Source organism: Carettochelys insculpta, chromosome 2, assembly GCF_033958435.1.
Source record: "Carettochelys insculpta isolate YL-2023 chromosome 2, ASM3395843v1, whole genome shotgun sequence".
In the NCBI taxonomy this organism is placed as follows: domain Eukaryota; kingdom Metazoa; phylum Chordata; order Testudines; family Carettochelyidae; genus Carettochelys; species Carettochelys insculpta.
The window spans coordinates 257780036-257804922 of NC_134138.1; positions in this window are offsets into that span (position 1 = coordinate 257780036).

A 24887-nucleotide genomic window follows, 5' to 3' on the forward strand; every position below is an offset into this window, starting at 1 on the left:
AAGTACACCCCCCTGGCAGACACTTTGAGGGCCCATGAGAGATCCATGCCTTGCTGGTAGGATCCCTGGGCATGTGGAATCCTTGCACCAAGCTGTTGCTACAAGGCCATCATGTTGATCAGCGATATACCCACCTCATCAGACAGTTGATGGTCACTGACACCATCATGTTGGTCCTAGGACATCTACACAGAGGACTTTCTGGGCTACTGACAGTACCAGGAGGAGTGAAGGAGACAGTCCCTGAGAAATAAGACCAAGGAGTTACCCACCTCCACCAGCAACTCAGACCATCAACCTTCCACACTGGACTCACTAAACAGACTGTCCACCCAAGAGATACCCATGGGACTCATGATGAGAAACATGATCAGGGTGCTGGGTCAGTCTCCAACTTCCCTCATCTTTAATATTGCTTTGCTTTGGTGGCAAATACATAGCTCATCAGGTGACACTGTGGGCTCCTTACGTGACCTTAAGCCTTATTGGTGGTCTTGGTCCGTCATCAGCATCCTTCACAGATGGTCCTGTGTGATGTTTTAGTGGCAAGACATAGACCATCAGGGCAGGCTGAGGGCTCCTTCCCTGACTTTGGTCCTCAATGCTGGTCTCTGTTGTTCTCCATCATTCCTTGTTGGTGATGCTGTGTAGCGTTTTAATGGCAAAACACATAGTCCATCAGTGGAAATGGTGGGTGTTTTCCATGACCTTTTATTAATGTGTGTGAGTTGATGAGGAGTTAAAACACTCCTAGCACGGCTGTCTGTCTGGTTTCAAGAAACCAGTGGTGAAATGGAGTAGTCGATTATGTTCATGCCAAGGCCCTTCAAGCCATTGGCTAGTGCCAGGGTTCTCTGTAAGCAGAATGTTTGGGTGGCCACCTATGAGAGATTCAAATCCTGCCCAGCCAAATGCTCACAGCCAGCAGCATATGTTTCTATTGGTGGTGCACATCCACACATCCCTGGGTGCACATAACAAAATTTATTCTGCCAATGGGTAGAAAAAATTAGAGGGAATACTGGTGGCGCCATAAGACAATATACCACTTTTATGACCTAATCATCAACCTCAGGATAGGTGTAATCTGCAAAGGGCATTTATGATTAAGCATCACTGAAGAAGCTAGATGAAAAATCTGGAATTCCCATCATAATCAACAGCAGCGTTTCTAAAAGCCAGTATATTAGAGAGACAGGGTCAGTGAAATACTATCTTTAGTTGAGCAACTTTTGTTGGTAAGAGAAACAAGGTTTTAAACTTACACAGAGACATTCTTTAGGCATTCAGAGCTCTGTGCAAGCTCAAAAGCTTACAATCATATATGGGGTGGGGAACTTCTGGCACATTGGCTTCATGCATTTTGTCAGGGTTAGTTACTGGCAAGCTTTGAGGTGGCTTGTTTACCTGAGCATCTGCGGTGGCCAGGGTTCACCATTCCCAACCAATGAGAGCTGCAGGAAGAGACACATGCAGAGAAACCACTTCCGTAGCAACCATTGGCCAGGAATGCTAAACTGCGGCCACTCAGTGCTGTGAGCAGCTGTGCCTGCAGGCATGCAGGTAAACAAACCTTGCAGCCCACCAGTGACTAACCCTGATCAACCGTGTGCAGAATTTGTGTCTCAACCATCTGAGACTAAAAACTATCCAGACGCCTTTTGAAATCCTCCAGTGAAGGTTCCCACAACCTCCCTAGACAGTAAGTTTTTACAGTTAGGAAGTTTTTCCTGAGATTAAATCTAAATCTGCAATGCTGTACTTTGACCCTGTTGCCTCTTCTCTTCCCTTCATGTGGCAAGAGAAAACAACATTTCTCCATCTTTTTGGCATTTTTTTTTTTTGTATTTGAAGACTGCTACTATGTTTTTGTATTTGAAGACTGCTACTGTGTTCCCCTTAATCCCTTATTTTTCCAAACAAAACATACTCAGTTCCTTCAACCTTTGCTCATATGGCTTCAGTAGCATCTCTTTGATCTTCTTTGTCGCTTGCTGCTGGACCCTTTTCAATTACCGTTAATCCTTTCTGTACATTGTTAGTCAAAATTGGACATAGTCAATACCGCAGCTGAGAGCTAACCAGTGCCTGAATAGGTTATGAACAGCATCAGGTACCATTGACTTGAATACATTCAAATTAGTCAGGAGATCTCTGACATGTTCTTTACTTATCCTGATATTGTCCCTTCCACTTTGTCTAATAGTTATTCAGTCATATGGGGGGTTGGTTGTTTGCTTTGTCTTCCATTTTCTTTTCAGCATTTCCTTTGAGCAGAGGACCAGTCCCATCCCTGTGTAGCTAACGTATTTGTAGAACCCCATTCTGTTTTCTTTAACATTCCTTGCCAGCTGTTACTCTTTCTTTGCCTTGGCTTTCCTGATTTTGTTCCAAAACACCAGCGCTGATTTACATATCTCACACTTCCTTTACATAATGTCTTTCTGGAAGAGATTCTTAAGCAAGGAAAAAAAGCAGTGTAGACTGGGTTCTTTTGAAAATAAACCCCATTTTCAAAAAAAATCCTTATTCCAAAGGCTGCATCTGCACCACCCCTCTCTTTTGGAAGGGGCATGTAAATGCAGCAGATCAAAAAATGCAAATGAGGCACTGATATGAATATTCAGCACCTCATTTGCATGATGGAGGCCACTTGCCACATCGAAAGTGCTGATTTCAAAATGCAAAATAGCTGTTTTGATGGGGGTCCTTCGAAAGGAAGCCCTGCTTTTGAAAGCACCCTTCTTCCTCAAAAAAATTTAGGAAGAAGGGTGCTGTCGAAAGCTGGGCTTCCTTTTGAAGGTACCCTGTCTACACCGCTAGTTTGCATTTGGAAAGCAGCACTTTCAACTCAGTGAGTGGCTGTCATTATACAGATGAGGTGCTGAATTTTCTTATCAGCACCTCATTAGCATTTTCAACCCACTCCATTTATATGCTCCTTCTAAAAGGGAGGGGTGGTGTAGACACAGCATAAGAGGACAGAAAAGGTTAGGAAAAAGATTTTTGGCTTCTCACTGCACTGCACAGAGTTGTCCAACATGGGGGATGGGGCTCACCAAATTTCAACAAGCAGTGGTGCTCAGGTGGGCGGGGGAGCAGCACCGATTGACTGTCAGGGTGCCAGACCCCCTCATCCCAAAGTGGGGATGTTGGGTGGTTCAGAGGATGATGGCATGGTCCCTGAAAAACTTTTCATGCAGAGTGGTGTAGTGATCAAGGCTGCAGAGATAGTTGAAATGGTTACCCCAGTGGCAGCAAGACCCCAGAAATATTTTGTGGGGATGGGGTTGGCAGTTGCAGCAGTTCCCCGGGCAGCAGCAAGCTCCCAAAAGTCTTTGCCACCATGGGAGACATTCCCCCAGCAGCAGCAAGCTCCTGAAAAATCTTAGCCGCGGGGGGAGACTTCCCCTGGTGGCACCAAGCCCAAAAATATTTTGTGGGTGTGGGGGGGGCAGTTAAACCAGTCCCTCTGGTTTACCCCCGAAAATCTTAGCAGCCGAAAATCTTAGCAGCCGGCAGATACTTCTCCTGGGCAACAGCCAGCACCCATAAATTTTTTCCCACCCTTGGAGACCTCACCACATGGAAGCCAGGATATGATGCTGCCTGGCAGCATGGTCTGCACTGAATGGCAGGCACATGCTTTTATTGGGTTGGAGGGCTGGCCACATGATATGGCTGGGCACGGAAAAGACCCTGCCTGTGTGGCATCCTGCAAAAAAGTAAACCAACCCCACACGTGCAGCTTCGCCTCAAACCCCCTGTCCCGGTTCAACCCCCTCAGTAGCTCACCAGCCGAGCACAGCTCCAGCTCACCACCCCCACTCATGGCTCTGGCTCAACTCCACCCCCTCCCTTGGTTCAAACCCCCCACATGTGGCTCCAGTTCAGCCCGGCTCATCTCCTGAGCAGGGCTCTGACTCAACCCCACTCTGCTCATGGTTCCAGTTCAACTCCTGCATCCTAGTTCAACCCCCACTGCCGCTGTTCAAATCCCCAGTGTGCAGCCCCAGTTCAAACTACCCCTTCATGCAGCCCCAGTTCAACCCCCTTCCACTTGGCCCCAGTTCAATCCCCCTGTGCATGACCCTGGTTCAAACCCCAGCACACAGCCCCAGTTCAAATCCCCCAGCCCTGCACCCAGCCTGGTTCAACACCCCCCCCCATGTGTGGCTGTAGCTCACCCCCTCCACCCCGGTTCAACCACACCCCCCATGCATGGCTCTGGCTCAACTCCATCCTGCACCCCCTGAAGCCCTATGCACCGAGGCTTAACCCCACCCCCCAAACCTTAATGACCCCCTCCAACCAGATCTTACCTTTCAAAAGGAGCTCCAGGTTCTCCTGCTGCTACCCCGGCTGCAGAACACATATTCCACCAGCAAAAAAAGCTGCTCCAGACTTCTGCGAAATTCAAGTGATGTGAGGGTGAGTGGGAACACAACCCTCGCGTAAATCAAGGCACTACTATAATTCAATTTTAAGATGTGGCACTTCCACACTGGCCTCCATTCAGACTTTTAAATTCAAACTTGATGCTGCCCTCAGCTGGTTTCAACAATTTTATGATATCGATATTAGTGCTCCCTAAATCGAGCTAAGGGGATTTACAGTGAGGACAGTGAGACTGTAATATTGAGCTTACTGCCATAAATTCAAATTTATCTCATAGCATAGACACAGCCTAACATGGAAAGGTCAGCTATTAGATTGCAGCTTGATATTTTTTCTTTGTTTTCAAGCTCTCTCCCAAGCAGTGGTTTCCAAACTTGTTGGCTTCATGCCCCCCTTTTGATTTTTGAGAAACCCTCATGCCCCCCAACCTCTTCTTTACTATTATCCACCTCCCGTTTTAAAAAAAAATTCAACTTGTAATTTAAAATAACCACAAAAGCTTGATATAGAATGTTATTTAAAGTTAAAAATAAGCACAAATAGTTTTTCTTGACCCCTTTTGTGTGGCTGGTATAGCCCCAGCTGGCCACCTGCCTGAGCTCCATACCAGCCACCTGCCCGAGCCCTGCACTGCCAGAGCCACCTGCCTGAGCCCTGCTAGCCACCCACCCTTCCAGGACCAGCCGCCCACCCACCAGCTGTCCAGTCCAGCTGTGGGACAGCTTCCTGAGCCACCCGCCCAAGCCCCATGGTGCCAGGGCCAGCCTTCCACCTGCCATCCCAAGATACCTAAGCCCCCCATTGCCGGGGCCTGTGGCCTGAGCCACATGCTGCTGGAGACAGCAGCCCAAGCCACCTGAGCCCCATGCTGCCAGGGCCAGGTGCCCAAGCCCCACGCTGCTAAGGTCTGCTGCCCACCCGCCAGCCCAAGCCATCCAAGCCCCATGTTGCCGGGGCCTGCCACCTGTCTGCCTGCCAGCCCGAGCTGCCCCAAGGCCCTTGCGTCTGGGGCCAGCCACCTGAGCCCCATGCTTCAGGAGCCAGCCACCAGCCCCAGCCACCTGAGACCCGTGCTGTGGAGGCCAGCCACCCAAGCCCCACAAGCCCCTCAAGCCTCCTGCCCAGGCCCTTCCACTCCCACAAAGACAGCACCACCAGCCCCCCAGCTCTCACCGCATCCCCCTCACCCAAGCCAAGCACCACCAGCCTCCCATCTAACCTCATACTCCCCATCCTCCCTTTCAACTCACACTCACTCGCCTTTGCAGAAGGCAGCTTGCTCCACGTGGGTCTTTGCCATTTGCCTGCTTTTTACAGCAGCTGCACTGGGCCACCCACATAAAATGGCAGGGGCTGAGAGCTGGAAGCAAAGGCCAGCTTTTTCTTGGGGTGAGGGGAATGATGGGGAGCTGGGTTGTCTCATGCCCCCCTGGAATTTCTTTATGCCCCCCCCACGTGGTCATGACCCCCAGTTTGGGAAACCATGCTACAAAGTCAGGGTAAAAAGCTTGGGGTTACCCCACAGAGAGATATCCTAAGTGTGTCTGCCTGGGTTTGAAAGAGGCATTTTATCACTTGGATGGTGGCAGCTACCTCCCAGAGTCAGGGAATCTGTGACTTTGAGATGGTTTTAAGCAGAAGCCTATAGAGACAAGGTATTTTAAGGTCTCTTTCAGGCCCCCACCTTCTGAGCTTGGAGTGTCAAAGCTGCTAATAGCCTTGACAATTCCTTTTGGTTTTCAGATAGCTAAAAAATTCCTTGTGCAGCCATATCGGTTTCCTGTGGCTCTTCTTATATTTCCTCTTCATCAGGAGAGTTAGATATTGATCCTCCACTATATCACTTTTTAGGAACTGCCTGTCCCTTTTCACTCTTTTTCTTCCTAATTGTTTTTTTTTCCATGGGGCCTTGCCTACTTTTCCTCTGAATTGGTTAAGTCTACTGTTTTGAAGTCCAGGATCCTTGTTTTGCTGTCACATTCACCGACAGAAATTGGTCCATTATAAGGTATTACCTAACCTGTCTAGTGTCTTTAATATCCTGAGACCAATAGGGCTACAACAGCACAGCATGAGTAATGATAATTTATTAATAAGCAGAGTCATAATTTCCTTTTTGAATCACATCTTAATATGTCCATCTCTAGACACTAGTCCTTATTGTTCACTGGGAGATCTGGGTATGTATTTGATTCAGGAGCGAGTGAACAACTCAGATGGTGCTCAGCACACTCTAAAAACGTTGATATACAGTCAGGCTGAGAAATCTATTTAACTTCCATACCTTTGCTTACTGAAGGACATCATAGTCTTTCCTTTCTCTCCATCCCACAAAACATCCCTATACTGTACAACATTATAGCTTTTAAAAAAAAAACAACTATTTTATAGTATAGTACAAATTAACTTGATTTTTTTCTTACATCTTTCATCTCACTGCTAGGAGAATACTGTAGGAATAGTACCTAGTGCCAATTGCTCAGTGAAGAATTCCGTAGTATTCAGACAAAACTTTCATCTACTCTTATTAGAGAACTTACTATTTAAAAAAATGTCTAGTTGATTAACTCAACACATATGTATATTTAATTAACCCAGGAAATTCATTGCCTCAGGATGCTATTGCACCAGATATCATCATAACATCCCAGAATGGATTAAACATTTAAATGATGAACAGCAGTGTTTTCACTTACATTGAATCAAAATACTTCTTTAGCTATCAAGTATCATTAATTCAGGAACAAGTGTCCTCTGTCCCTGTCTGTCATACTAATCTCCAGGATGGCAACCTTGTGTCTCTACAAAACGAAAAAGCAGTCCTGTAGCACGTTAAAGACTAACAAAGTAATTTATTAGGTGATGAGTTTTCATGGGATACACCCACTTCTTCAGATTGCTGTGCCTCTGTTATTATATATTTGCAAAATTAGTTGTTGACTTATTGCTTAAGCCATTGGACTGTTTTTTTGTTTGATTCTTACTCTTTGATCTATCCTGGCTTGACCCTAACAGGAGTTAAAATAGCTGCTGGTATAGCATTCATGATCATTGGAATGCACAAGCCTTTCACCATGTCAAGGTGCAGTTTCCAGGAAAGCTTCAGGGATGATTGTTATGTTAAATATGACAAGGAATATCAGTCCTCACACTTCAAAGCACAATGTGATCATGGGCTCAGGGTAGGAATGTTTCTTCCATAGATTAGTAGTTCACAACTGAGCATGTAAGGCAACGGTTTTCAGCAAGGGATGTGGGACCCAGAGGGGCCATGAAATTTTATAGCATGTTGAGGGGGAGCATCAGAAACACAAAGTCTGAAAACTGCTTTGTTAAGTGCTTCAGTGCTTTCATCTGAAGAATGTGGCGTTGTCTACTTTTGTAGCCTGGATATAGTACAAGAAGGACCATTAGTTTCTTACAGTAGCAATCATAACATTTGTTATGACCTAACACAAGCATCTGATGAAGTGAGTCTGTGCTCATGAAAGCTCATGCTCAAAACTTTTCTGTTAGTCTATAAGGTGCCATAGGACCCTTCGTTGCTGTTACAGATCCAGACTAACACGGCTACCCCTCCGATACATAACATTTGTAGTGGCAATATGTCAAGTCCCAGAATATATTTCCAGAAGAGTATTTTTTTTCTAAAATGCAAGTTCTGCCCCACCTTTGGCTGAGCCTACATTACAGCATCATAGAGAAGTGATTTAGATCCAGAGAAGTGATTATTCCTCTTTATTCGGCTTTGGTGAGGCCGCATCTGGAGTACTTTGTCCAGTTCTGGGCCCCCATTTTTAGGAAGGATGTGGATACATTGGAGAGGGTCCAGCGGAGGGCGACCAAAATAATTAGGGGGCTGGAGCATATGACTTATGAAGAAAGGTTGAGGGAATTGGGACTGTTTAGTTTGCAGAAGAGAAGACTGAGGGGGGACTGGATAACAGCCTTCAATTTACTGAAGGGAGGCTGCAAAGAGGCTGGAGAGAGGCTGTTCACAGTGGTCACGGATGGCAGAACACAGAACAATGGCCTCAAGTTGTGGTTGGAAAGGTCCAGGTTGAACATTAGGAAAAACTTTTTCACTAGGAGGATGGTGAAGCATTGGAATGGTCTACCCAGGGAAGTAGTGGAGTCTCCATCCCCGCAGGTGTTTAAGTCTTGCCTCGACAAAGCCCTGGCTGGGCTGATCTGATGGGTTTGGTCCTGTTTAGAGCAGGGGGCTGGACTCGATGGCTTTTTTAGGTCTCTTCCAGCTCTATTGTTCTATGATTCTATGATTTGTGTCAGTAAGACATTCAAAAACCCACACACACCCAGCGATATTGCCAGGCCAGCATTAACCCCAGCCCATATAGATGCAGCCATTTGGGTAGAAGAGGACTTCAGTCAGCATAGCTAACATCATCTGGGAGGAGATGTTCATATACCATTATAACTCCCCTTTTTGTCATTGTACACTAGGACTAGACCAGGAGGCTATACCAGTACAGGTTATGTGAAGTAGATGTGGCCTTTGTGGCTACATGGGGCTCTTGTATAACAGACCAAATATATATCTGCTGCTTGGAGGAAGGCTAAAATTGGGTGATCAAAGCAGAGTGTATGAGTCTCTCTGCACAAACGTTGTGGGAAATGGAGCATGAGTTGGCCAGAGGAATGAAGGTGGACTATCTGTCCTTTGTAGAATTGCTCCCTGGCCTGTGGGGAAGAGAGAGCATTCTTGCTTTTGCCCATTTGAGTCGCACCCAGCCTCACTACTTGGGCTGGGGCTTGGATTTTATCCAAAATGATAATTTTAAAATGTGTGGAACAAATTTAACATTTTCCATCACCATGGCCATTCTTATATTTTGTGTCCCCTGTTTCCATCTTTTGTCCAGCACAGTGAGGTCCTGCTCTTGGGTGGCTTTACTGTGATATAAATAATGACAAATTAAAAGAGGTTGTCTTGCATGATAGAGTTCACGAACTCAGCTTTCGAGGCCAGAAAGAACCATTATGGTCATAAAATCTGACTGCAATCAGCTGTAGGATAAATCTGTTTCTCTCTGTTCTCATTCGAGATGGGCTAACACCCTAATATTCAGCCAGATTTACAGGGTATTTGGATCCACAGTTTTGGCTCTGATTTTTCTCTGCTTCTTCTTAATTTCCAGTTTCTTTTAGTTGGTTGAAATATAAGTTTAAAAGTGGGAAGAATCCCCTTTTGAAACAACTAGCTATTATCCTTCTGAGACCCACATTCCAAGTGTAGCAGGGCAAAGCAATGTGGAATCTGTTCATTAAATGCACATTAAGCAAGAGCCTTTTTTCTGCATTGCCTGCAATAAAATATATTCAAATCACTTCATATTTCATTAAAATTATCAGTGAAATGATTTTCATCGAATGTTATTTCTGCTTTTAATAAAAAGGGCCATGCAGAATGAATAACTGAACATTTTTCTCCCTTTCTTTCTCTTTTACAGTTATGATATTGAAAATATCCCACAAGTGAGGGAATGACCCATAAACTGAGTTATGAAGGTCATACTCGATGAAGTGCAGCTATTTTCCATATTTCTGCAAAGGTATGATCAGTCCCATTGGGTATAAACTATTTTAGTTCATGGTAAATTTAAAGACTATGTGCATTGAGCTTGATACAAAATTGTTTACAGTGGGCTGTATTGACTTTGAAGTGTAGGATTTGAAAACCTTTATGCTTTTGGTTCTTGTTTTTTAAAAGAATATGAAGTATATTAAGCCTTCAGCAAGAGGCTTTACTTAAATTGTCAAGTTTAAAGTAGTTTTGAAAGCCTTTTTTGGACTCCAGAGCTGTGACAATTAGATTATTTTGCTGTGATGCTACCCATTGTTTGCTGATTAGAAGAGAAGCTTTGAAACCAGAGGCATGATTAAATCAGAAATGGCCATTTGAAGGAAGATAATATTTGGGAGACAGATTACTTTTATTTCTTTTGATCTTAAGCTTATTGTGAACATAGATAAATCTAAGCTTTGCTGCAGGTATCTCAGATGGGTGTCAGATACCCTACAGAATCTTAGGAAATGTGTAGTTAAGCAGAAAGAGACAAAGATATTCTCCTGGTTTAGCACTCAGAAATGAAAATAATTCTCAGGAATACTTACAAACTAATTATAATTGAGGCAAAATAGTTATTGAAATAGTACAGTGAACAAAGGCAAATGTTGTGATCAGACAGATACCTTGAAAGCTCTTTTGACTTGTAATAAAATTATCAGCCCAGATTCTTTCTCTTTTAATTTTGAACATTAGCATAAGAAAAATGAGGCATGTCAAGGCATGGGCATCGTCATCAGCTATTCCCTGGAACAGAATACTGGGAATTAGTGTAAAGCACAGGGTTCATCACATAATAATGCCCATGTGCATTGTTTTCTTAAAGGCTTAAGTATTGCTTATTTATAAGCTTCTCTTCTGCAGAATTAGTGCAAAATACAAGGATAAAGAAAATAGAATTATTTAATTTTGGGTCACAAAGTTAAAAAGAATAAACAAAGCACAGGCAATTTTTACATACCACTGTGATCTGGAAACTTATAATCATATTACATTTCTGTATTCCATACAGACATGCTGAAAGTAAAGTACAAAACTTAAATAGCATAGGAGAACTCAAGCTGGGGATGAAATGCCACATTGAAAGAAATTATTTTAATGGCAACTTTTTTTCTAATTTAAACTAAATGTTAAGCCTTGGATCATCCTCCTGAACTAAAAAGTAATTCTGTCTCTGTTGAGATTCAGCAGAAGCCAAAAGTAGTTCCACATTTTTACAAGTTGTTGTTGATTTAGATGCGTTAGCCACCGAGCTTGTTCTGTTTCAGTGCTGTTTATTGGAATTCTTTACAAACCACCTTGATTGCTTTCTCTTGGATCAGCCTGTTTAGTTACTGCTCCACGCACGCTGCAGGTGTCCCCTTAGAGATACCAGGGTTCTGGCCTCATCAGTACCCTGCAGAGACCTTTATCACTTGTAAGCAGTGAGTTTTCTGATTGGATTAAAGATTGATTATGTACTAATCACACCATCTAGACAGGCAGACAGGCAGCTTGTGGTCAATGGGATCTTGTAATCAGTGCTGGGATAATAAGATGCATACAGCTGGGCTGGTTGAACAACAGATTTTGGCACACAACCACCGCTGTCTTCAGAGAGCCCATTTACTTCACACACGTTTGAGAAGAAATGGGGGAGTCACTTTGTCAGTGGGAACTTTAGTTTAAAGTATTTCCCAAAGCATTAAGGCTGCTGTTACAATGACATTAAATGCTTTCTTTTCCAAAAGCTACCTCAAAGGGTCTTCCCGCAAAAGTCAACTAAAATGGCTGGCTTCACTTTTCTGGGAGTCTGGAAGACATCACAAATGTGCCAAACCCAAGTATTTCAGACAAACACTGCAACAGGCTGTGTTATTTTGTTCCAATTCCTTTGTGCCTTCCTTTTGAAGGTAACCCCACTGAAGTGCATGAAGTCACACTGGGGTGAATTTGGCACTCATGTCTCAGCTCAAGAGAGAGTCATGATACATTTATCAACATTTGTTTTTGCCTCTGTTGATGATTTGCACATTAATGTGTGCTCAGTGATATGTATACAAGGCAAAGCTTTCTCCAAAAAAAGAACTCTGTAACTTGGAAACTGTTAGCTGCATATGACTTATGTATATGTTTCTGTAACAATGAATTCTGGGAGCCCAGTACCTGAGTTCAGGACCACATATTTTTGGTTTACTGCATTAAAATTAAAAGTCTAAATTTGTTTCACCCTCCTCTGCCACTGCTTTAGATAGTGATTCTGCTTCAGATGATCTTGGTTTTCCATTTCTTAGGAAACCTATTGCAGTCAGTGGGACTTTGCTCTGTTCTACTCTATGAATCCTTTAAGGCAAAAATCAACAGGTAATGTATCAGATGCCATTTTTGAAGAAGTGTGCTATATCCTTATATTCTGTGGTAAATGAACTAGTAAAGAGGATTGGCAGAAACCTTGCACCTCTCTTCCCTTATTCTGAGTAAGAAAAAGTGGATCTTGCCTAAGGATTTAGGCAGCTATGTATCTATCTCACAGATAAAAAAAGCACATGAGAGCTAGGAATTCAAAATTCTAGGGCCTCAGTACTATATGTGAATGTATGTACTTCTGAAAATGGTGGTGAAAGCAACATATAGAATCATCTTCATTTGCCCCATATAATGCAGGCTGAAGTGTACACTAATATTCCGGGATATTTACCCCAAGTTTGGAGAAAACGCACAACGAAAAAAAAGCTGAAGAGATTACACAGCATAAAAAAAATATTACCTGTGTTATACTGAGGTATCTTGTGTCAGAACATGAACTATTTTGAGTTTTAAAATAATGTCAGCATTTATTGTAAATAGTTAAAGGTAGTGGTTATCTTGTGCCCTCAGTTTGCATACTATAATTATCGTATATAACTTTAATAATTAACAGAGTCTGTTATTGGCCAGAAATTTAAATACTATTATATTTTATAGTAGCACAACTACAAAATCTGAGCATATCAGTAAAATCCACAGGAAACTGACCATTTCTTCTAGATTTCTCACAATAGAATGAAAAGGTTTATTTCTTGTAAACTCTGTATTGTCTTAACTCAGAATGCCATTTAGTTCTTTGGATGCTGACCTTGATGAATAACAAATGTGAAATTGGTTGGCTATATCCTGAGTTCTTACTCAGAAAAAAAAATGGCTACAGTTGAGTGATTGCTTGAGTAAAAGCTGAGCAATAACCTCTGGTGTTGGCTCCAAGATTGTGCTCAATAGATCCTTTTGTATTTGTTATCAAACCCAGTGTGAATAATTGCCATGGAGGAGGGAATAACTCTCCGTGCAAATCTCTCATTACTGATGAGGGCTGACTGGACCTTCTGAGCTTTCCTTGTGTAAAACTGTCATACTGGGTAAGATGGATTTATTTGGAGTTTTGGCCCCTTTTGGGAGTTGGTTTCCTGGGTGTTGAGACTTTGGAGCTGATCCTTCCCACACTGTAACTGGTTCAGTGTCTGCATTGCTCTGCATGGAGGTGATAACCCCAACTCTGTACCTTTTCTAGCTGGGAGACCCAGAAACCCCAGCAGGAGAGGACAGTGTCTCTCCCCAGAGAGCAGGGAGTCAGGTGTCAGTGGCATGGTCGGCATACCAAGGAGACAACCCAAGGGGACTTCTGTGATTTACCCCATCACAACAGTCATGATCATTTGTTACTGTGCCTTTCTTGCTGTCTGACCATAAGTTCCAACCTCAGGTCAGGCATCTCAAACTGGTTGTGTGTTGTATAATTAAATTTTACCAACCCAGTAACTAATGTGAACTCCTAAAGCACTGTAACAGTCTTACCATGAATCACAGATAGTATGTTTGGGTGTTCCAGTCTTTCTGCCACCTAGGCAGGATGTACTAAGCCATAGCTGATTGCCTCATATATCAAAGACCACAAAAGATTCAGGTTGCTTCCAGTCCCAAGAGACAAGTCACTTAGCCCAGGTCATGTTGTACTACAGAACTCACACCAAAGATGACATTGTAGCCAATCCTATCCTATCATATAGTAAATTAATTAAAGATTTATCAACTAGGAAAAAAAGAAATGAGAAAATTATTTATAGGTCAAAGCAGGCAATATATATACACAAATGAGTTTCAGTCCATTGTTCCAAAGGTGACAGAGTTGTAGTAATCTATCCACAATCAAGGTCTTTTAGTGCTAACCCAGGTTGACCCTTAGAATCTCTGTCTCTGTTTCCTAGTTCCAGGACTATGAGAGTTCAAAGGCAGAGAGAGAGACTTTCTTGCAGAATTCAGACTGATGAGATGAGTCATTTTGGTGATGAGGCAATTAAAAATCCTTTGTGTTATAAGGTGTTATAAGGTCCCACAATATCCCATTTGGATTCAGCAATCCTTCTAGATGGGCAAGAAATAATGCCTTTTTTGAGAATTCAGCATTTGGAATTAGGTGAAGTGTTTTTGCTGTTTAATCAAGTACAGACTTCAGAACAACCATTTTACAGTTATTTAGCAAACATCTAAGTATTACTTTATAGCATAACTAGTACTAGTACTAGGCATCCTTCAGTCTGCGTAGACTATGGATTGCACCCTTTGTAACTCCATTTAAGATCGTCATTTACAGTGTTGACTGTGACTGTGGAGGCCCACACAAGAGTGATGGTCCTTGCTACATCTGCTGCATATGCAGTGGGTGTCTGGCAGGTCCTTGCTGTCCTTTCTACTGGCTCACTTCTCCTCTGCCAGCTGTCTGATCTTCATCTCGCCCTTTTGAAGGCCCTTCCAGCTACTGCGGTTGTCTGCCAGCTCTTCCCAACTATCTCGGTCAATGTCTACCTCCTTGAGGTCCCTCTTACAAACATCTTTGTAGTGCAATTGGGGGTGTCTGGGAGGTCTTTTGCCAGAGGCTAGCTCACCATACAGGATGTCTTTTGGGATCCTTACATCATTTATCCTGTGGACATGGCCAAGCCAACGGAGCCACCGCTGCCTGAAGAGAGTATGCATGGTTGGAATCCCAGCTTGCTCGAGGACGGTGTTGTTGGGCACTCTGTCCTTCCATGATATCCCAAGAATGCGCCTGAGGCAGCACAAGTGGAAGACATTCAGCCTCTTTTCCTGGTGGGAGTACAAGGTCCAAGACTCACTGCCATAGAAGAAGGTGCTGAGGATGCAGGCTCTGTAAACTTGCATTTTGGTGTGTGTACAGCTTGTTGTTGTTTCGCGCTCTCTTGCTAAGTCTGAACAGAGTTATGGCTGCTTTTCCAATCTCCTCCGGTTTATCTCAGTCTCCAGCGACAGGGTGTCAGTGATGGTGGACGTGAGGTAAGTAAACTCGTGGACGACCTCTAGCATGTAGTTGTCAATACTGATTGATCGATGGAGATTCACCAACAACCTGACCAAGTACGTTTGTCTTCTCTAGTCTGATGGTAAGCCCGAAGTCCTTGCATGCTTTGGAGAAATGATCCAGCAGTTTTTTGAAGCTGGCCTTCTATGTGTGTCACGACAGCAGTGTCATCTGCGAACAGCATGTCTCCAATGAGCACTTCCTGCACCTTAGACTTAGCCTTCAGCCTTGCAAGATTAAACAGTTTCCCGTCAGATCTTGTGTGCAAAAAGATGCCCTCAGTTGAGGATCCAAAGTCATGCTTCAGGAGGAGTGCAAAGAAGATCCCAAACAATGTCGGACCAAGGATGCATCCTTGTTTGACACCACTCCTGATGCTGAAAGCATCCGATGATGTGCCGTCATATTGGATGGTTCCTCTCGTGTCTTCGTGGAAAGTCTAGATCTTCTTGAGTAGCCATGGTGGACAGCCTATCTTATGGAGCAATTTAAACAGTCCATCCCTACTGACTGAGTCAAAAGACTTGGTCAGGTCGATGAAGGCGACATAGAGTGGCTTCCTCTGCGCCCTGCATTTCTCCTGCAGCTGCCTCAGGGAGAAGATCATGTCAATGGTAGATCTCTCAGCGTAGAATCTGCACTGGGATTCAGGATACACCCTCTCAGCGAGATTCTGGAGTTTGCCGAGGATGACATGAGCGAACAATTTACTGGTGATACTTAGGAGGGAGATTCCACGGTAATTGTTGCAGTCACTTATGTCTCCTTTGATCTTATACAAGGTTACAATGTTTGCATCCCACATATCCTGTGGAACCTCACCCTCTCTCCAGCACAGGCACAGCAGCTCATGTAGGGTTTCCAGGAGTGGGTCCAAGGTACACTTGATTACCTCTGGTGGTATACCATCCTGGCCTGGGGCCTTTCCTACTGCAGTGCTGTCAATAGCTTTCTTCAATTCGACCACAGTTGGTTCCTGGTCCAGCTCGTGCATGACTGACAAGAGTTCAACAGCATTGTGGTCTGTATCAACCACAATGTTCTCGCATGAGTACAACTCGGAGTAGTGCTCGACCCATTGCTCCATCTGTTTGGCTTTGTCAGTGATGACTTCACCAGATTTGGATTTCAGAGGTGCCATCTTGTTCTGGATGGGTCCCATTGCCTTCTTTATGCCCTCATACATTCCCCTGAGATTACCAGAATCAGCACTAGTCTGGATACTGCTGCATAGCTTAGGCCAGTAGTTAGCACAGCACCTGGCTGTCTGCTGTACTATTTTTCTGGCTGAGTGCTTGCTGGGTACTGTGACTCGGTGAGCGTTTATACTCCAGAAGTGCAGCGCGCTTCTTTTCAATGACTAAAATCATCTGATCGGAGTTAGCTTGGAACCAGTCATTTGTGTTTCCAGCTCTTCTTCCAAACACTGACAAGGCCATATTGTAGATTGTGTCCCTCAGATGCTGCCATCTGGATGTCACATCAGCACCCCCCAGGGCTGCTGCGCAGATTCTCCTCAAGGGCCTCTCTTAACGTTTCAGCTTTTTCTGAGTTTGCTGTCTTTCTGGCATCAATGTGGGGCCTTCTGGTTAGTTTACAATGGTGCAGCTTCTTGGAGCTTGGAGCTTCTCAGTTTGAGCTTGGAGCAGACTAGCGAATGATCTGTATCGCAGTCGGCACTATGGTAGCTGCATGTCAGGAGGACGTTTTTGAGGTTGTTGCATCTAATTGGTGCCAGTGTTTCAAGCATGGGTGTCTCCATGACACTCTGTGCTGTGGCTTGATTCGGAAAAATGTGTTTGTGATGCACAGATTGTGTTACATACAAAGTTTGAGGAGACGCTGTCCGTTGTCATTCATTTTTCCCACACCAAAGTGACCTAGGCAAGAGAGCCATGAGTCACGATCAGCTCCAACTCTTGCATTGAAGTCATCCAAAAGGTACAATTGTTCATGAACAGGTATTTGCACTATGGTGGCACTGAGCTTGTCATAGAACTTGTCCTTTGATTCTGGTGTGGCATTCAGGGTTGGAGCGTGAGCGCTGATCAGGTGGACAGGACTGGCGCAGGTTTGAAGTTTGACCTGAAGGAGTCTTTCTGATCTGCCAGTGACTGGTTCTACCATTTGCAGAAGGGTGTTTCTGATGGCAAAGCCGATACCATGCTCCCTGGGTTCCTCTTGGGCTTTGCACTGCCAGAAAAAGGTGTAGTCCTTTTCCTTTAGGGATCCCAAAGCTGCGAGTTGCATCTCCTGCAAAGTGGCAATGTCAGCTTGGAGCCTCTTCAGTTTCTTGTTGATGACAGCGGTCTTTCGGGTGTCACTGATGTCCTGAAGATCTTCAGTCAAACCGGTCAAAATGGTCCATACATTCCAACAAGCAAGCTTGTAACTTTGATGATTTCCTTGTCTTAATAATTTTTTGTTGTTTTGTCTGGTGCTCATTTCAGTCACTTGTCAGGTTTGGGAATCTTAAGCTGCACGCACCCAGTGAGGCAAGTGAACTGTGGCAAGACAGTACCCTACTGGCTGGGGGCTGCCCAGCTTGAGGCAGGCAATGATTGTCCAATGAGATGTGAGGATCTCTCCTACCATCAGAAGCAACCCCTGGCACTCTTTCTCTACGCCAAACTGTTGCCTCCTGTGTTGGTTCAACACTGTTAGGCGATGCTGGAGTACCTCTCCAGGCATGAGCCTGGGCAATTTTTATGGAGACTCTGTGCTGCCCAGACACCAGGGCCACCCCCCCAGCTTTACTGATATAGTCCAAAGGAAAGGATAACCTCTATGTTTGGTACCAGCTCAGTTGCAGAAGTTGCTGGGACAGTGCCCAAAGTTGACACAGAACCACCTCCGGATTTTCTGTCAGGGTTTACTCCCTAGCCTTACTTCTTCCCAGGATAATCCCCAAGGCAGTGGGGCATCTTCCTCCACCTTCACAGGCGTTGTCGATTTGCAGCACCACACCTCCTGGTCCGCCGTAGAGACTGTGCATTAGAAGGGAGAAAGAACAAGTCCCTCCATAAGGTTGGTGTGTGAGACAGACCAGACTGTGTTTCACCTGTGAGCTGACGCAGTTGCCCAGGGGATGGCATTGCTGTAATGCACAACAGCTACTGGGAGCCAACAGTGAGAGTTGAGTGGTGGGTGAGGACCAGTGCTTCCGTCCTTCTGAAAAGGTGCAGTTGCCGGAGAGTCAAAGGTACTACTCTACACCAGACACCCCATATCCCCCTTTATAGCATTATATAGCCATTATAAGTAGGATTAATATATGCAGCAACTTACAAGAATTTCATAAAGTCTAAACACTTGTAGAAGTCCAGTACTCATTTGAACAATGCTAACAGACAAGTGAGCTAGGCTGGATTCCAACAATGAATTTGTCCGTACTTTACTGAGAGCTAAAGCCTTGGCTCCTTTGGTTGTGGTGGGAGTTCATGAGATATTGTAGCAGAAAATAAATAGTGGTCGTGCTGAATATAGTTCTTGTATTTAATTAGAATGCTCTCAAGAACAGAGCACTCACTGATTGGCTTGCAGGAACAAAACAAGGATACAGTTCTGCTCCATCACAGTGTAGTTTCAAGTGTCATAATGAAGGCGTATGCAGCACGTGGTAAGACTTTTCCTTTAAAATGCCTCCTCTTGGAGTAAAAAGCATCTCAGAATGAACATGCTCAGATGAGTCATGGTTAGTGAAGTTATTTTATAGAAGAAAAATGTAAACACACAAACATTATTTATTTTTAGTTGTAATTCCCCATAAATCAATCATAAATCAATACACATTTTGCAATGTGACTTAGGTTCAGAAGGAAAATTGGAAGTCAGTGCAAGATGTGAAAATGTACAATAAAAATTATATTGGCAATGATCACTAGCTCTTAATTGTATAGTGGAAATTTAAGTTAAAGGTTGTCAAAAAAAGAAAAGTTGCTCATCATTTAATGTTCTGCTGATGAAGTCAAAAAGTAATAATATCAATGTGGATTATGAAATTGGTAAAAAGCAATAGGCAAGGCTGAAGATAAAATGAAATGGAAGAAGTTGAAGAGAATAAAGTAGCAGTTTCACAGCAGAAGGAAGAACAGTGGAAACTTTTAACTCAAATGATGATAGGATTGCACTAGACTGGAAGCATAAAGCATGAACAAACAATCCTCTATATATAAAACTGAGTTAACAAGGCATTATGCCAACAAGTACTAAGAAATCATGTGAAATTCTTCAAGGCATAAAAGGATCTGCGTAGAGCGAGTAAATTAGGCAGTAAAGAGCTCTGTTAAAATTTCAGCTGAAAAAAAGTTCAGGATCAACATTTTGTATTATGAATGGAAAAATAGTAAAGTGTTAAAGCAAAGTAATGTTTTAACATGAAACCTAGCAAAAGACATTTTCTAAGTTAAGTTTCTGTAAACGGTCCTAATTATGCCCTGGCCAATGTAACTGATGTCATATCCAATATTAAGCTTTTCATTGTTTCCATATTCAAATTTTAATATCTTCTGACAACTTTGGTGATGGTGAAGTAACCTAAACTGATATACGGATACATATGCAGGTATGGTTTTCCTTGTGTTATTTTATTTTGACACAACCTCTTCATTCAATATCATAGATCAGGACATTTCTGATTAGAAAAGTGACTCTTACGCACATGCCTACAGAGAATACGGAGTGTTTTGGTTTTGGACGTCACTTTTTGCAACTGATGCAATTTGATTCACCCTGACTTCACCCCTCAAGGGGCCATTTGTAGTGGGATCAACCCCACACACTAATCTCAAGGCCTCGTCACTACTGCTCATTTCAAGCTGCCAGTTTCTCCTTTTACTTCTACCAGCCTTTCATTCCCTACAAGACCAATCAGTTCCTTAACAACCCCTTAGGTGAGCACATACGTAACGCAGTTCTGGCCTGAACCCTGCACTGCCTTTTTGTTTGTTTGTTACGTTCTTCATTTTCCTGGCTATAAGTTTTGCAGATCAGTTTCACTAGTGTGTGCAGTTCAATACCAAATTTTCTTGCAGTGTATGGTACATACATAGCTAGCTTTTTATTATTCCACTTAATCATATGTAATTTCAATTGGTGGTAGCAACTTGCTACTCTGAGAGCTATTGTGATAAGTGAGACCACAAATTTACCCTAGATGTGACCTCAATAGTAAACAGTGGATACGAGTTCATAAGCTGTCAAAGTAACCTATTACTGTACTACAAATGTTGACGGAAAAGGTATGAAAGGGTGACAGGCTGAATTAGTTCAAATAAAACAGCCTGTGGATATAACTCAAGGATTGTGTAAACAGGAAAAGTTTGGAACCAGAATGCAATTAATCAAAACTGATGTGTTAGAAAGTAGGACTCATTTGTGGACAAAACAATTCAGGGATGGGCTATTCCACCCATTACTTCTTTGGGGATCCTTAAAAGAAGAGACTTAGGAAAAATTGACTCCTGGAGAAGCTTTGCCAAGTGGACTGTCGACACCATTATCTCCTGGTGTCCTAGACTTTCTTTGTACTAATCTGGGGGATGTCATGACCAGATGGGGTCAGGTCCTGGTAGGTGTCTTGGCCACATAGTTCAGGGATAATGATCCAGATGACATTGCCTCCTACAGCAGATAGAGTTAAATCATGAATACCACTTGGGAAGTGAGACTCTGCTCTTCTCCGGGTCTCAATTTCCTTCCCAACCTTTTTCTTATCTTATCTTTCTTCTTTTCCCTTTTGTTTAATAAAATTCTGGCATAGCTGGCCAAGAACGTGTATTTTGTAGCATTGCTTTCAGCCTGGGATGATGACGAGGCACCTAAAAACAATGCTCTGCACAGCAAAGTAGTGACACCGTGAGAGCTCTGGGTCTGGAGCAGCCACAGAAAAATACCTGTGGTTGCTCAGCATCCATCAACTACCCACCAATCAACTGTTCAGCTGGCCCTGCTGATCAGCTCCTCCGTGTACACCCAGCACCTCCTGCACTCTGCCAATTAGCTGTTTAGTGGTGGGCAGGAGATGCTGGTGGGAGGCATGGTGATGGGAAGAGGTGGGGCAGAGCCTTAAAGAAAAGGGCACAGCAAGGCAAGCAAGCAAGGTGGAGCAAGGCTGGGGACTTTGGGAAGGGGCAGAGTGATGGAGGGGCCTCAGAGTAGAGTGATGGTGGAACACCTCCTGGGAAACCTGAAAGTAGACACCTGTGCTACACAGCCTAATGTTGGTACGTGGCTGCTAGGTCTCAGAATGGCTGGTAAGGCCATGTGCTGAACTGGTGGTTCTCTAGCAGTAAAGTAAGACTGAACTTCAGAGACAGCAGCAGAATGTCCTATATTTGCTGTTCTTTTCTCTCTCCTGTGTGACTGTGACAACAGATTTTAACAACAACTATGGCTGGTCTTTTCTAACATCTTCCTTTTCCCCCAAAAGCGCATTTGCCACCATCTATAATATCATCTAAGAGACTGTCCAACACGGAGTTAGTTCCTACCTAAAACTCTTGCCAGTTAAAGACAAAGGAACAAGGGACTTTGTTAAAATTAAAACTATATTTAATACTTTACACTTCAAATGTAAATGTATCTGATGAAGTGGTTCTTTGCCCCTGAAAGCTTATGCTCCAAAAAATCTGTGAGCCTATAAGGTGCCACAGGACTTCTCTTTATTTTTGCAGATATAGGCTACGTCTACACGTGTATGCTACATCGAAATGGCTTATTTCGATGTAGCAACATCGAAATAAGCTATTTCGATGAATAATGGCTACACGTCCTCCAAGGCTGGTGCCATCGACGTTCAACATCGACGTTGGGCAGCACCACATCGAAGTAGGTGCTGCAGGGGAGCGTCTACACGCCAAAGTAGCACACATTGAAATAAGGGTGCCAGGAACAGCTGCAGACAGGGTCACAGGGCGGACTAGCACTTCTGGGGCAACAGCTAGCCGCTCCCTTAAAGGGCCCCTCCCAGACACACTCAGCCTGCACAGCACGCGGTTTGCAGAGCCATAGGCACGCACACCTCGGCGAAGCAGTTATGGACCCCAGCAGCAGCAGCAGCCAGAGGTCCACCCAGCTGCCCCTGTAGGAGCAGTGCTCGCCCTGCTCCATGCCATGCAGGAGGCAGCTGATCACATCCTAGCCACAGAGGAGGAGCTGCCCGCAGGGGAGGAGGAAGCAACCCCCAACCCTGCAGCACCCCACCCCCACCCCCACACGCTGCCAGCTGTGGAGCTACCCCACGAGCACCAACTGGTGGGAGCGGCTGGTGCTCGGAGAGTGGGACGACGACCTCTGGCTCCAGAACTTTTGTATGAGCCGGCAGACATTTCTGGAGCTCTGCTGGTGGCTCACCCCGCACTGAGGCACCAGGACACTGCCATGCGGCATGCCCTCAGCGTGGAGAAACGGGTCGACATCCCTGTCTGGAAGCTGGCCACTCCAGACAGCTATCGATCCGTGGGCCAGCAGTTTGGCGTCAGCAAGGCCACCGTCAGGGCTGTCCTCATGAAGGTAAGAGGACCCACGGGGGGAGGGGGAGGCAGCCCTGACATGGGAGGGGAGCCCTGGCAGGGGAGGGCCAGACACACCCTGCACACCCCTCATTGGTGCGCTCCCATGTCCTTCCCCTGCGGGTCGTCCGCGCCATCAACGCCCTGCTCCTCCACAGGCTCGTGCGGCTTGGGGACCCGGATGCCGCCATCACGGGGTTTGCCACCTTGGGTTTCCCAAATTGCTTCGGGGCTCTGGATGGGACCCATATCCCCATCTGTGCCCCGGAGCACAGTGGAGGACGCTTCTTGAACAGGAAGGGCTACCATTCAGTGGTCCTCAAGGCCTTGGTGGACAGCCAGGGCCACTTCCTGGACATATATGTTGGCTGGCCTGGAAGCACCCACGATGCCTGGGTATTCCGGAATTCGGGCCTGTGCTGCCGGCTGGAGGCAGGGACCTACATCCCCCAGTGGGAGATCCCTGTGGGGGACACCACCATGCCCCTCTGCGTCGTCGCAGACGCGGCGTACCCCCTCTGGCCCTGGCTCATGCATCCTTACACAGGCCATCTGTCAGCCAGCCAGGAGTGCTTCAACATGCACCTGAACCACACGCGCCAGGTGGTTGAGCGCACATTTGGCCACCTCAAAGGGAGCTGGAGGTGTCTCCTCTCCCACCTTGATGCGGGCCCCGCCAACATCCCCCAGATTGTGGGTGCATGCAGCACCCTCCACAACCTGGTGGAGAGCAAGGGGGAGGCATTCTTTCAGGGCTGGGCTGTGGAGACTGGCAGGGCTGACGTGCAGCCACCCACTGCCCCCAGTCGCCAGGTGGACCCCGAGGGGATCTGGGTCTGGGAGGCCCTGCGGGCCCATTTCAATGAGGCCACGCGGTGAACGCTGGCAGGCCCCCCCACTGCACCCCCTGCATCCTCCACAACACTCCCTGCCCCTATGTCCACACCACAGAGCACCCAAGAGCACCCCCCCACACTTTTCTTGCAAATAAAAATAGACCTGTTGTTCGTAAAACCACAAAACGTTGAATTCTTATTATTATATTATTTACAACAAACATAAATATTATATATTATATGATTATGATAGGCAAAAAACAGTGGAACACAAGGAAGGGGAGAACTATTTACATGGGGGGCAGGTATCATAAAATAACAGGGGTCTAATACAAACTATTTACAAAACACAAGTAAAGGAGATAGGTACAAAGGGGGGTGGGAGGCCATGTCCTGGGCCCCACAGCCCCTAATGTCCAGCGCTAGGGGTGGGCGGCCGCGACCCGTGCCTCGGCCTCAGCCCTGGCCGGGGCTGGCTGGGGGCCGGGCGGACTGGCAGATATGGCCAGCAGGTGTCAGCAGGCCCCAGGTCCCCCTCGGTGGAAGGCCCCTTGGTGGCGGACGGCGGTGCGATGGGGGGTGGAGCAGTGGGTGGAGTAGCGGGTGGAGCGGTGGGTGGAGCAGGCAGGGCGGGCAGAGCGGCGGCCAGCATGGCATGGGGTCCAGGTAGTCTGCGATGCGCTCAAATGTGTGCATAAAGGCCCCCCATGCCTCCTGGTGCCAGGCCAGTGCCAGCTCCTGCAGATGGAGGCTCCGCTCCTCCACCCGCAGGCGCTGCTCCGAGACCTCCAGCTGCCGCTGGAGGATAGCCAGCAGCTAGGGGTCCGTCGCCGTCTGGGGGTGGTGCTGGGTCCACCGTCGTCCCCGCCCTGGGGCTGGTCGGTGCTCCGCCGAGGGGCTGGCCTGGAGTGATGGCCCCGGTGGGCTCTCCAGGACCACTGACACCTCGCCGGCGCTCTCTGGTCCCTCCGATGGTGCAGCTGCAGAACACGGGGGGGAAGAAGAGTGGAGACAGCCGTTAGTGTGGCCCCCGAGCCGTGGCCCTTGTCCCCCCACCCCTCTGCTGCTGGCTCCCCATCCCCGTCCCTGGGAGATGCTGCTGATGATGATGGGAGTCCCACCCCCTCCCCCGAGGGACCCTAGCTTCCGCTCCCCGCATCCCCAGGGATGGGGCATGGCACTGTCGTGCTGGAGGGGCAGGGGCTGATGCACTTTTCTGAGGGACA